Source organism: Lithobates pipiens, unplaced genomic scaffold (genome assembly GCF_037356315.1).
Source record: "Lithobates pipiens isolate NorthernLeopardFrog02 unplaced genomic scaffold, aLitPip1_a1.2 Scaffold_16, whole genome shotgun sequence".
Taxonomy (NCBI): domain Eukaryota; kingdom Metazoa; phylum Chordata; class Amphibia; order Anura; family Ranidae; genus Lithobates; species Lithobates pipiens.
The window spans coordinates 22,039,318-22,054,540 of NW_027507748.1; the positions used below are offsets into that span (position 1 = coordinate 22,039,318).

The window sequence follows — 15,223 nt, forward strand, 5'->3', positions numbered from 1 at the left end:
AGCTATATATGTGGATATAATGGTGTTTAGTGCGGTCAGGGCACGCAGAAAACATGCACAATCTCCTACAACTGACTGCAAGCTCTATTAGAGAAGAGCAATATAGCTAGCTATATAGGTGGATAAAATGGTGTATACTGCAGTCAGGGCACGCAGACAACAAGCACAATCTCCTACAACTGACTGCAAGCTCTATTAGAGAAGAGCAATATAGCTAGCTATATAGGTGGATATAATGGTGTATACTGCGGTCAGGGCAAGCAGACAACACACACAATCTCCTACAACTGACTGCAAGCTCTATTAGAGAAGAGCAATATAGCTAGCTATATAGGTGGATATAATGGTGTATACTGCGGTCAGGGCACGCAGACAACACCCACTACAGAAGAGCAAGAACGCAAAATCGGCCGATAATGAACGGTGTATACTGTGTTGAAGGTACACAGAGATGAGGAGGATGAGGAGAGCTTGATCCTTCATTTTACCAAGTCTTCAGCATGATGCGGCTCAACACGTCCAGCTGCCGAAAATAAGGACAAGCGTGTCCCATGGCCACGTGCTGATGACGATGCACCGCGTCCACGACCACCACTGTTGTCTCTAGACACAGAGACTGCTTACCCTCTTTTATTGGCTCGTGACTGTCTGCCTCTCCTTGTTGGCCTTCCAGACATAGTAATGGCCTGCAGGGAGATGGGAAAACCAGCAATTGGGATAGCTTCAGGTGTATACTGTGCAGGAGGCACACTACACCCACTGTAAATGCTGCCGATTCCTGTGCTACAGAAACAGAACAACACCAGCAATAAGGGGTAGCTTCAGGCGTATACTGTGCAGGAGGCACACTACTACACTGTAACGGCTGCAGATGCCTGTGTTACAGAAACAGAACAACACCAACAATAAGGGGTAGCTTCCGGTGTATACTGTGCAGGAGGCACAAAACACCCACTCTTACTGCTGCAGGTGCCTGCATTACAGAAACAGAACAACACCAGCAATAAGGGGTATCTTCAGGTGTATACTGTACAGGAGGCACACAACACCCACTCTAACTGCTGCAGATGCCTGTGTTACAGAAACAGAACAACACCAGCAATAAGGGGTAGCTTCAGGTGTATACTGTGCAGGAGGAAAACTACACCTACTGTAAATGCTGCAGATGCCTGTGTTACAGAAACAGAACAGCACCAGCAATAAGGGGTAGCTGCAGGTGTATACTGTGCAGGAGGCACACAACACCCAGTCTAACAGCTGCAGATGCCTATATTACAGAAACAGAACACCAGCAATAAGGGGTATCTTCAGGTGTATACTGTGCAGGAGGCACACAACACCCACTCTAACAGCTGCAAATGTCTGTATTACAGAAACAGAACAACACCAGCAATAAGAGGTAACTTCAGGTGTATACTGTGCAGGAGGCACAAAACACCCACTCTAACTGCTGCAGATGCCTGTATTACAGAAACAGAACAACACCAGTAATAAGGGGTAGCTTCAGGTGTATACTGTGCAGGAGGCACACAACACCCACTGTAACAACGCTAGGTTCCCAAGCAAAAAGGCACTGTCCTTGCCTATCTTGCTCTCTCCCTGCACGCCAATACACTACACAAGGCCGCCGCGCTAGCGGCCTTATATAGTGTGGGGCGTGTACTAAACCCCCTGAGCTATAATTGGCCACAGGCATCCTGCCTGAGGCCAATTATGGCTCTCCTCGCTGCCGGCGCTGTGATTGGCCAAGCATGCGGGGGTCACGGAGCATGTTTGGCCAATCATGAGCCAGCAATGCACTGCGATGGCGTAGTGCATTGTGGGCCATTCGCACCACACGAATATGGTGCGAACAGTCCAAAAAGTTCTAAATTTGCCAAACAGGCGAACGGCCCATGTTCGAATCGAACATGCATTCAAGTCGAACACCGAGCTCATCCCTAGTAAGAAGTAGAGAAATAACTGGGGCAAACATGAGGGGTAAAGTGGCGAGAGGAGAAGCGACCCCCAAATCACCCCGTTTAAGCCAGACTACCAGCCCAGGCCCAATGAATAAATATGTCCCCAGGTGGGAAGTGTAGAGAAGCAACCAGTGGAAAAACAGTAAACTACCAAAAGTAGTCAGATGGAGAGTAAGGAGAAGAAGAAAGAAAAGAAAAAGGTTCAAAATAAAACATCTCAAGAGACTGATACATTATCAGAATCTAGAATAGACCAAGAGCCAGATACAGAGTGTGAATCAAGGGGAGAAGAGGAACACCAAGATAAACCCCTTTTACCAACAAAAATTTAAATCTAATCCATGTTTGCGGCTTTGGAAAAATCACTGAAAACTGAAATGAGAGAATACAAGAAACCTTGAGAGGAAACTTGCCAATACAGGAACTAGGAGTGAATTCAGTTCCACCACCTCTGGCTCAGATCTTCTGCTCCCTGCTCACCACTATCACTTGGTAACAATGAAGTCTAGCTTCTGCATTTACAAATGATATCTTATCTCCCAGTAGCTCCCACAGGTCAGATCTCCTGCGCAGATCCCACTGAGTTACGGACAGGGACAAGGAAGATACAGAACAGGTGCCCAGGGTTCAGTGCAGTCATGGGCAGGAGAGAGTGCGTGGTAGGCTGCACCCTCTGTGGTCTCCATTTTTTCCCTGGCGACCAGTTGTTGATGCTCCTACTGCATGATCTCCCTTGCAAGTGACTGTATTATAATATAGTATGCTGGGAGGTACTACAGCCAGATAGGTGTTTCAGCTTAATATTGCAACAATGGTAAGACATTGAACAGATAGTGGAGCTTTTAAGGAGGGGGGTGAAGATGAGGGCAGTGGAGGGAGGGGGTTGTATGCAGAGGTAAGAGCTACTATTTTATGCCATTTGGCAGGTATGTGTGTGTGGCGGCCATGGTTGAGTTCCTGCACCTATTCTCTGAAATGTCTGGTCAAAGTGAATTTTATGTTGATGGGGATTATCAAGAGTCAGCCCTTAGTGGTAGTATGAGTACTCAGACAAAATTGATACAAGTACAGGAAATGTTGGATATGATTTCTAAAATTGACATGGTGGATCATGACGAAAAAAGTTTGTCTAATGAGACTGATCTAGAAGCATACATTAAGGACCTTAAAAACCACGCCCGTCATTTAGTAAAATATGTGTGGAACGTGGAAGGTCAAATCTATAAACTCACAGACAGCTCCTCTGAGACAAAGAAAAATAAAAAAGGCCTGATCACATGCATTTGGAATTATGCACTAACCTGATGTATCTTTATAGAGAGGTTAAACATCAATGTACCCAACAGGAGAGTGATATCTTAGAATCCCAGTCCTGTTTAATAGAAAGGGAATGTGAGCTCACTAAAAAGCTAAAGGAGATCAATGATGAGGCAGATCGTTATGATGAGTCTATAGTGACAATGCAAGATGAAATAGAACAGATGCAAAAGAACACTAAAATTATTATGGACAAATGTCACCAATTAAATAAAGAGTATGAACAATTAATAGAGGAGAAGGAGAGTTTTCTGCAGGAAAACGAGTCTCCTGACGAAAGTTGCCGAGTAGTAGGCAGAGAAACAAGTGAAGTGCCCCAGGATAATGCTCAGATGCTTAACCCTGAAAGTATAGAGTCTGACAATACTCCAAAATATGACTCTCAACCTGAAGTTTGGGAGTTAGACAATGGAGAGGAATCAGAAAAAGAACCCATATCCTACCCCAAAACATCTGTAGAGCAAATGGGGGTAAAAATTGAACCACCACATGCAAGTAGGTCTAATCCTTTTTCTGTGGGATCAGAGAAAAATACAGGTACCCCTAAACAGGATGGCTCAGAAATAATACAATTTTTAAATGATGCTGTCCCAGTCTATAAGGAAGAAGGATCCATGTGCGTTATTGACCACATCGAGACCTATGGAAATACTTTATCAGCTTTAGGCCTAAATGATGACCAGTCTAGGATTAATTTCTTGCCGTGGGTATTTAAAACCAAACACCGTACATTCTGCAAATATTTAAAAGGTCTGTATGGTACTTCATGGCAAGAAATTAAATACCACTGTCATCTAAATTTTGGTCCGCACGAAAATGTTAACGTGGCTAGAGCGGCTATACACAATCTCAGATGTACTAGTAATCAAAGACCCACCGAATTTATGGCTGAGCTCAAAAGTGCTTACCACTTAGCAGAAAAGGAGCCAGATTACAATAAACCTGAGTTTAAATCCATTTTCTTTGAGGCCCTACCTACCCACATAAAAGTGAGTTTAGCAAAAGATTACAAAAGGGGATGTTCACTGGAGTACTTGGTAAAAGAGAGTAACAATTTGTACTCTATCCAACAGACTGGTAAAAACAATGGAAGGCCTGAAACCATAACTAAATTTGTGGATGAAATTCATTACAGTCTAAAACCAAGAAAAAGAGATATGCTGATGTAGTCAGAGGAGATATGCCACAGAGTTTCCCCAGCGGGGGAGACCAGATACCCCACCAAGCAGAAGTGGGGAGCAGAGACCACCCTTTAGAGGGGGAGCACAAAGACCACCTCAGGAGTATCACCCAAGGGATCCAGACCTGAGGTTTAAGAGAAACTATAGGTTGTATCTCCAACGGGTCAGATTTAAACCTAAGGGTAGACACCCTCACCATTACCGGTGTAATTGGCCCCGGGGGCCTACACAGGTAAAGAGGGAGCAACCACAGGGTAGGACACCCCAAAATCCTCGGAAAAATAGGGAACAACTAAGGCCCAGACAACTATCCCAGAATCACGACAATGTTTCTGATGGGGATATGTCTGATCAAACTGAGCTAGTAGTCCCCAGAAAGTACAGAAACCGGGTCCTACGACCCAATTCTGATAAACCTGAAAGCAAAACGGAAACCAAAATAGATCAAATTATGGATATGTTACATGGGTTCATTGCTGTATGGAATGTGAATAGCACTTCTTCAAGGGGTAAATCCTGTGGCCAGCCAAGGGTCACGGAGCCTTTAAAGTGCCTATGTTAAAATAAAGCAGAGGAATGCACTGAATAAAGGTATAGGAGACAGAGGTTCTAACACCATGTTTTTCCCCAGGTCATAGTAATGAGGATCCTGAAATCCCTACCGGGGGATGGTGGTTGTTAGATGTTAATTATTCTCCTATTTTTCAGTGGTCAATTCATTTCTCTGACATAAACAAGTCGCTCCAAACAGCTAATTTCAAGAAGTTTCTAAGTTCGCCGAAGATGCTAATTCCAGAGGAAGGCTGAATCCTAAAGACATTAATATCAGGGGGCCTAAATGGTTTGATATTTTGGTAAAAGATGAGGAGTCACCCGCATAAGGTAGTTTAATTGCCTCAAATGAGTTGTATTGACACCCCAAAGGGGGGAGATTTTGTTTGTTTTATTCCTCACAAGTAGAAGGTTGACTATAATGTCAAATATCTTATTACTGACAGTAAGTGTCACATGTGAAATTGTTACTATTCCAGAACCATTACAATTAAGCAAATAAATGGTTCTGAAGAATGTAAGTCAGTCATTAATGTCTGCTATCCACAGCTGTAAATAAATGTCCTCATGTTAATGAGCCCTGGAGCTTGGTCTCCCATAGCAAATGTGTCATACATTGTCTTGCTATCCAGAGTGTTTAGTTAAAGGACTGATGACACAATGGGAAAAAGGGGGCTCTGTGGAAGCTCAGAATACCAGCTTGACACTGAGATCTCAAACATAGATCATAGTAAAAAAAAAAAATTCTCATGGAATCCATTTTCGTTTACAGGACTAAGATGTCCATGAGCCGGTCAACAGAACCGAGAGTCCAACATGTGTTAAACATCCAGAGAAGGAACCGTATGGGGGATCCAGGGACATCACTGATGGCCAGTCTACACGGACAAAATCCACCAGGACGGCCAAGACCTAAGGTGCCCGGAGTGATCCATTTCCCCCCAAACAACGGATGACGGCCCTGAGATGCACACATCGAACACAAACCCATTTTTTTTCTCAAAGAATTACACCTATCTGCAGGGGTCTACGCCCCTTAAATACTATATATTCACAATCCGGATCCATCTTTACAACTAGATTTACAAGGCCCGAGCGAAGCCATATTTCTTCAACATGTTGCATTGGTGAAGTCTTTTAAACGACTTCCAGCATTTGAACACTTCACAAGGGGAGCTTTGTTGTGAATTCATTAAGAAAAATAATAATAATACATTTAATATTTACTGTCAGAGAGGTGAGATTTGTTTAGGCCTCAAGAACGGATGAACCACGATTTTGCTATCATTGAACTGTTATCCTCTTGGAGAACTTTAAATCAAAATACATGATCTCATGTTTTCCAAGTTGTTACTACATCAACTATTGAAAACTTTTACAAGTCTGCATTGAGACAGAAACTCGCAGGAACAATGGTGTACCTCATCACAAAACAAGGAGATATTTACCTGGCTTTAATGGATAAACAGAAGCGACAAATAACAGCCATGAAAACAAAAGCTTGTTGGACACGGAAATAATCCACACTTGGCTTAAACTATTGTGTTTGAGTAGCTAACACCTTGGCTAACACAACTCATTGTGTGAATTTTTAGGAACTGTTTGGACAAACAAAGTCATCCTTAACCACTTCCCGACCGGCGCACGACGATGTACGTCGGCAGAATGGCACTGACAGGCATATTGGCGTACAGGTACGTCCATTTCTATATGCTGCCCTGCCAACGTGTGCACGCCGGCGCGCTCGCGTGTCGGTTGGGACCCCCGTGAGTTCGGTTGCGTGTCCCGCGGACTCGATGGCCACAGGGAGACCTACGATCATCTCACGGGGAGGCTGAACAGGGAGATGCCGTTGTAAACAGCATCTCCCCGTTCTGCCTAGCAACAAGTGACGCTGGTCTCTGCTGCATGTGATTGGAGCAGAGATCAGTGTTCACTAACACAAAGCCCAGCCCCCCACAGTTAGTAACACACCCCTAGGAACACTTAACCCCTACACTGCCACCCCCTGGTTAACCCTTTCACGGCCAGTGTCATTTACACACGAATTAGTGCATTTGTATAGCACTGATTGCTGTATACCGTATATACTCGAGTATAAGCCGAGATTTTCAGCCTCTTTTTTGAGGCTGAAAGTGCCCCCTCGGCTTATACTCGAGTCACCGCTGTCTGACTGCTCGATCAGCGTATCGAGCAGACAGACGGCGGACATTAAAATTCAAAAGCCGCGCCTCCTTCTCCGCCTCCGCCTGTGATAGGCGGAACACTGAATTTCCCAGCAGTCAGTGTTCCGCCTATCACGGACATCCGTTCATTCTCATACTACGGACGAGTATGAGAGGATGTCCGTGATAGGCGGAACACAGGCTGCTGGGAAATTGAGTGTTCCGCCTATCACAGGCGGAGGACGGAGGCGCAGCTTTTGAATCGTAGAATGGCCGCCGAGAAGAGCGGCGATCCATCGGCACGACACGGGACGGAGGAGGCACGGGACAGAGGAGGCACGGGACACCGGAAGGCACGGGACAGAGGAGGCACGGGACAGAGGAGGCTCGGGACGGCGGCGGCTCGGGACGGAGGCTTGGGACACAGGTAGGCTGGACACACACACAAGGCTGCACGGACACACACACACACACACACACACACACACACACACACACACACACACACACACACACACACAGGGATGGATGGATGGATGGATGGATACACACACACACACACACACACACAGGGATGGATGGATGGATGAATACACACACACACACACACACACACACACACACACACACACACAGGGATGGATGGATACACACACAGGGATGGATGGACGGACACACAGGGATGGATGGATGGATGGATGGATGGACACACACACAGGGATGGATGGACGGACACACACACAGGGATGGACGGACACACAGGGATGGACAGCCATGTCTCACCCTCGGCTTATACACGAGTCAATAAGTTTTCCAGTTTTTTGGGGGTAAATTGGGGGCCTCGGCTTATATTCGGGTCGGCCTATACTCGAGTATATACGGTAAATGACAATGGTCCCAAAAATGTGTCAAAAATGTCTGATGTGTCCGCCATAATGTCGCAGTCACAATAAAAAACGCTGATCGCCGCCATTACTAGTAAAAAAAAAATATTAATAAAAATGCCACAAAACTATCCCATATTTTGTAAACACTATAACTTTTGCGCAAATCAATAAATAATTGCTTATTGCGATTTTTTTTACCAAAAATATGTAGAAGAATACGTATCTGCTTAAACTGAGGGAAAACATTTTTTTTATATATTTTTGGGGGATATTTATTATAACAAAAAGTAAAAAATAATGCACTTTTTTCAAAATTGTCGCTCTATTTTTGTTTGAATTAGTATTATGAAAAACATATAATCGTGATTATAACCATATAAGGATTTAACCTATGTGTATTTTCTATTATATCGTTTACTAGCATCCCTGAATACTGGATATATATATTCTTTTCACTAAGATTTAAATAATACACATTATAAAAATAGAATATATTAACTTAAAGAGATAAACTCCAAACACATGTGAGACACCTGGTGGTTGAAGGTGCTCTTAGCTTTAAATCATTAGGCTCCTGGAAAAAGTTAATTATTAAGTTTTGCCTGCCAATGAGGAGGGAACACATACCTTTTGGGCAGAACTTATTATCATTTTATGATCTCACTGTCTGACATGGTATTTAGGAGCAGGTGGGATGCCATGGAGAAAGGAAGCTCGGGGACCCATCCTGAGAAGGGACACTGGGAGATACACATACTCCCAGACAGACTGACATCCATGCAACATGCATGAATATATATTTTAACATTCATGAAGATTCCTAAACCCTGCTCCTTGGAACTCGGAGGTCACAAGAAGTAATTCCTCTTTAAGAGTATCCATGTTGAAAGCCACGGCAGCCATCTTAAAAATCCTGGTAACCAACAATCCAGACTAGTAGCCATTTGGAATGGGTAATTATGTCATGTTGATTTTATCTTGTATGTCCTTTCAAATATTGATGTATTGAATATTCTACTATTGATAATCGTTCTCCCGAATCAATAACCACCTTTTAGATTTTTTTTCTCTAAAATTAAATTTTTCATTAAATATTTATTTTTTGCATAGATGCCACTTTTATTGACAAACAAACGTCTAATTTATTTCTAATTGTTAACCACTTATTTATATGCAGTATAGTAACGGTTGGATATGTGAAATACAGACGTTCTGTTTAATTGTCAATTATCATAAGGTTATTGATTCTACCGAGAAGTTATCATGGTGATATTATGTGCAAGGTACTACGCCCATTTTGAGGGTGTTTCCATAAAATTTCAAGATGTTCATGTAATGCAATCTGTATTTTAATTTCATGTAAATATTTGTTTTTTGTCAACCAATAAATGTAACTATTTTGTATGATCACTTGTCTCGTGAATAAGTTTCACATGTATAGACTGTTTCATATAGATTGATTTTGTATCTTAAAAAATATCTTCGTTAAAAATGTCTTATAATAAATACTGTGCGGGAAACTGTCCTTAAAAAGGACAACATGAAGTATGTAGAATAATATATCCAAGAAAAAAGGACTATACATTTCATTCAACGGTGCAGGACATGTACTCAAGATTAGATTACATTCTGGTGTATCATGAAATACTAAAGTATGTAGTAGAGGCATCGATCGGAATAATCTCAAGCTCCTGTAACAGCAAAGATAAGGTTTAATGATAAGGAACAGAGAAAAGGGACCTGGAGACTAAATGAAGACCTTATAGATGATGTAGAAGTAGGAATAATATGTATTATGTATAAATGACACACCGGATGTGAAAAAAGGCGACAATTTGGGAGGCCCATAAGGCATATATTAGGGAAAAATTGATCTCCATAGGAGCTGGGAAAAAGAAAGAGAAATAACAATTAAAAATGTACATGAGTTGGAACAAAAACATAAAACACAATTAGACATAGAAACGCATCAGAAGATTGTTATAAAAAGGGGTCAGTTAAGGGACATGATGGAACAAAAAACTAGAAAAGTATTTAAAAATGTTGCAAAAGAAAGGATACATGTGGGGGAACAAGCCCCGGAAATACTTTGCAAAAATATCAAGGGGAAAAAAACCCTTAAATGATATAGAAAAGATAAAAAAATGAAAATGGTGAAAGGAAATACGAAACAACTGATATCGCAAATGCTTTTAAAACATACTATAGTGCATTATATGCAATCAGAAATAATGAAACACGACAGGAGGGGGAGAGTAGAAAATCTAAAATACAGGAGTATCTAGCGGAAGTCAACCTACCAAAAATAACAACAGAAAGTGCAGAACTATTAGATGAACCAATTACCCAAGATGAAATCTATAAAGCCCTAAAGGAAACACCGGGGGGAAAAAGCCCAGGCTCGGACGGGTTTTCGATTAAATATTACAAAAGATTTAAAGAACAATTAGCCCCAGTATTATGCAATTACTTAAAGATAATAGGGGAAAATTAGGAAATAAGAAAAGAATCTCTCCTTGCCAATATCTGAGTAATACCAAAAGTAGGAAAAGATAGAACCATTTTCTCTAATTATCAGCCCATAGCTTTGTTAAATGCAGACACAAAGCTATATGCAAAAGTTCTGGCATCGAGACTAAAAAAACTTTATGCCAGATCTGATAAATGTAGATCAAGCAGGCTTTGTACCAGGAAGGGAGGGTAGGGACAATAGCATAAGAAATATGCTAATAATGAATAAGGAAAAAGAGTAAATCCCCAATGCTTTTTATTTTGATCGATGCCGAAAAAGCATTTTCATCGCGTAGATTGAGGATTTATGATGGATGCACTTCAGAGGATAGGGTTGGGACCAAGAATTATGAGATGGATTAGCAACCTATACAAACATCCTACAGCCAGGGTTCGGGATAAAGGGAGTATGTCGTCTGCCTTTGAGATGTTCAACGGGACAAGGCAAGGATGCCCGCTCTCGCCACTCCTGTATGTAATTGCAACCATTACTAATGAAAATACGAAATAATGTGGATATAGGAGGGGTTAGAGCATAAGGTGGCAGCATATGCAGACGACATACTCCTATATATGACCAAACCAAGGCTGTTATGGTGAGCTTACGAATTTCAAGAGTAATCCCATAAAAACTGTAATATTAAGTCTAGGTGTAGATAAAAAAAAGAGGAAAAACTATTACAACTAGACATGTGCATTCGTTTTCGTCCGAATGCATTTTCGTCCGAATTTCAGCTATTTTCGTTTTCGTTTTGACAAACGATAACGAAAGCACAAAATCCGAAAAACGAAAGATCCGACATAAATAAATGCTTTATTTTCGTTTTCATTGTTACAACAGTTCGATATAGAATAGGAGATTCGACATGACTCTGACGATAACAATCTGTCTATAGAACCTGTGGTCGAATGTGCTTAACCTTACCTCTATTAGTCCAAGATTATATAGAGAAAATATTCGACAGAGAAAAAAGATTTGACAGAGAGAAAAGATTCTGCAAGTTACTGTCCTAAAAAGTGTTTGGGGACCCGGGTCCTGCCCCAGGGGACATGTATCAATGCAAAAAAAAGTTTTAAAAACGGCCGTTTTTTTCGGGAGCAGTGATTTTAATAATGATTAAAGTGAAACAATAAAAGTGTAATATTCCTTTAAATTTCGTAGGGGGGGGTTGTCTATAGTATGCCTGTGAAGGGGCGCATGTTTCCCGTGCTTAGAATTGTCCCTGCACAAAGTGTCATTTATGCAGGAAAAAAAGTCCTTTAAAATCACTCGCAGCTATTATGAATTGTCGGCTCCCGTAATACAGAGAACACTCATTGAAAGTCATTGATAAAAAAATAAATAAATAAATAAAAAAAAAAGCGTGGGGGTCCCCCAAATTCAATTTCCAGGCCCTTCAGGTCTGGTATGGATATTAAGGGGAACCCTGCCTCAAATTTAAGAAAAAATTTGACGTGGGGTTCCCCCTAAATATCCATAACCAGACCCTTCAGGTCTGGTATGGATATTAAGGGGAACCCCGCATCAAATTTAAAAAAAATTTGACATGGGGTTCCCCCTAAAAATCCATACCAGACCCTTTATCCGAGCACGCAACCTGGCAGGCCGCAGGAAAAGAGGGGGGGACGAGAGAGCGGCCCCCCCTCCCTCCTGAACCGTACCAGGCCACATGCCCTCAACATTGGGAGGATGCTTTGGGGGTCCGTGACCCCTCAAAGCACCTTGTCCCCATGTTGATGAGGACAAGGGCCTCATCCCCACAACCCTGGCCGGTGGTTGTGGAGGTCTGCGGGCGGGGGGCTTATCAGAATCTGGAAGCCCCCTTTAACAAGGGGACCCCCAGATCCCGGCCCCCCCCTGTTTGAAATGGTAAGGGGGTACAAAAGTACCCCTACCATTTCACAAAGAAAGTGTAAAAAATTGTTAAATAAAACAAACACACTTTTGAAAAATTCCTTTATTAAAAATAAAAAAAAGATTGCAGCGGCGGTAATCCACTCTTGCTATCCAGCGACGGACGGTCATATCTCCAGCGATGTCTCATGTCATCCAGCGCAGCGCAGCATCCTTCTTCTGTCTCCGTGGAGGAGACACTACAGACATTCCGGCGGCTTGACGTTTCTTATATAGGGTGGGCGGGGCCACCCGTCACCTGACCCCGCCCCCTCTGACGCAAGGGGAAACCCGGGGTTCCCTGTGACGTAGGGGTGACCCGCACCCCTCTGATGTAACACAGGCAGGTTTCCGTTACATCAGAGGGGGGCGGGGTCACCCATACGTCACGGGGAACCCCGGGTTTCCCCTTGCGTCAGAGGGGGGCGGGGTCAGGTGACGGGTGGCCCCGCCCTCCGTATATAAGAAACGTCAGCGCCGGAATGCCTCCAGTGTCTCCGTGGAGGAGACAGAAGAAGGATGCTGCGCTGCGCTGGATGACATTAGACATCGATGGAGAGCTGACCGTCCGTCGCTGGATAGCAAGAGTGGATTACCGCCGCTGGAATCTTTTTTTTATTTTTAATAAAGGAATTTTTAAAAAGTGTGTTTGTTTTATTTAAACATTTTTTACACTTTCTTTGTGAAATGGTAGGGGTACTTTTGTACCCCCTTACCATTTCAAACAGGGGGGGGGCCGGGATCTGGGGGTCCCCTTGTTAAAGGGGGCTTCCAGATTCTGATAAGCCCCCCGCCCGCAGACCTCCACAACCACCGGCCAGGGTTGTGGGGATGAGGCCCTTGTCCTCATCAACATGGGGACAAGGTGCTTTGAGGGGTCACGGACCCCCAAAGCATCCTCCCAAAGTTGAGGGCATGTGGCCTGGTACGGTTCAGGAGGGAGGGGGGGCCGCTCTCTCGTCCCCCCCTCTTTTCCTGCGGCCTGCCAGGTTGCGTGCTCGGATAAAGGGTCTGGTATGGATTTTTAGGGGGAACCCCACGTCAATTTTTTTTTTAATTTGACGCGGGGTTCCCCTTAATATCCATACCAGACCTGAAGGGTCTGGTTATGGATATTTAGGGGGAACCCCACGTCAAATTTTTTCTTAAATTTGAGGCAGGGTTCTCCTTAATATCCATACCAGACCTGAAGGGCCTGGTAATTGAATTTGGGGGACCCCCACGCTTTTTTTTTTATTTATTTATTTATTTATTTTTTTATCAATGACTTTCAATGAGTGTTCTCTGTATTACGGGAGCCGACAATTCATTATAGCTGCGAGTGATTTTAAAGGACTTTTTTTCCTGCATAAATGACACTTTGTGCAGGGACAATTCTAAGCACGGGAAACATGCGCCCCTTCACAGGCATACTATAGACAACCCCCCCCTACGAAATTTAAAGGAATATTACACTTTTATTGTTTCACTTTAATCATTATTAAAATCACTGCTCCCGAAAAAACGGCCGTTTTTAAAACTTTTTTTTGCATTGATACATGTCCCCTGGGGCAGGACCCGGGTCCCCAAACACTTTTTAGGACAGTAACTTGCAAATTAGCCTTTAAAATTAGCACTTTAGATTTTGAACGTTGGAGTCCCATAGACTTTAATAGGGTTCTAAAGTATGCTATATAGTTAGCTCCGTCGAATCTTCTTTATACATTCGACAGACACCATAAGCCTTCCAAGACAGATTCGACCGTAATTCATGTGGATTTTCGGACGAATGCAATTTTTGAACGAAAAACGAAATAAATAAAAACGAATTTCGGGAGTAACTAAATAAATTAAGTTTTCAGACGAAAACGAAATTCCGAAACGAAATATTTTACTCTGCACATGTCTAATTACAACTGGACATGTGCATTTGATTTGTCCAAATGCATTTTCGTCCGAATTTCAAGTATTTTAGTTATCATTTTAACAAATGATAACGAAAGTGCAGAATCCGAAAAACGAAAGATCAGACATAAACAAATGCTTTATTTTAGTTTTTGTTGTGAAACAGTTCGATATAGATAGGAGATTCGACATGACATGACAATAACAATCTTTGTCTATCGAACCTGTGGTCGAATGTGCCTAACCTTAACTCTATTAGTCCAAGATTATTCTACATAGAGAGAAAAGATTCGACAGAGAGAAAAGATTCGACAGAGAGAGAAAAGATTTGACAGAGAGAGAAAAGATTTGTCAGAGAGAGAAAAGATTCGACAGAGAGAGAAAAGATTCAACAGAGAGAGAAAAGATTCAACAGAGAGAAAAGATCGCTGCTGGAATTGGGTGGGGGAAGTAAAATAAAAATAATGATGATGATGAATGTTATTGGCTGATTGTAACCAAAGAGGAGGAGTAGTAAAATAGCTAGAACTAAGTACACACGTACAGCCAAATTACTTTCACTTACGATTGCTAGCAGAGAGAGACACACACACTGAATCATTTCAGAAGACAGTCAATCTTAGCTGGTCCGTTTGTCAGAGAACCTGAATTATTTTGCAATTAAGCATAAGCACAGAAGCAGAACATTAGTGAAGCAAGCTACAGCTCAACTTAACTTTTTCATAATAATCTGCTGCTATTGTGTTAGTGTTGTGAACCTGATAGTGATACTAGTGTTTCTAGTGTTGTGATAGCCTCAGAGGCTGCCCGTGTTGTGTGTGTGTGAGGGGGGGATTTATTATTATAGATTCTATATTATAGATTGAGATTC

General features: G+C 42.5%; 1 long non-coding RNA gene across 1 annotated transcript in view; it reads left to right on the forward strand.

The window, feature by feature from the left end:
* Window positions 1-8,772: 8,772 nt before the first annotated feature.
* LOC143981660 (uncharacterized) overlaps window positions 8,773-15,223 on the forward strand; it is a 264,222-nt gene continuing 257,771 nt past the window's right edge. Inside the window, exon 1 of the long non-coding RNA XR_013274345.1 lies at window positions 8,773-9,016. This is a non-coding gene — a long non-coding RNA (uncharacterized LOC143981660). The remainder of the gene's footprint in view (window positions 9,017-15,223) is intronic.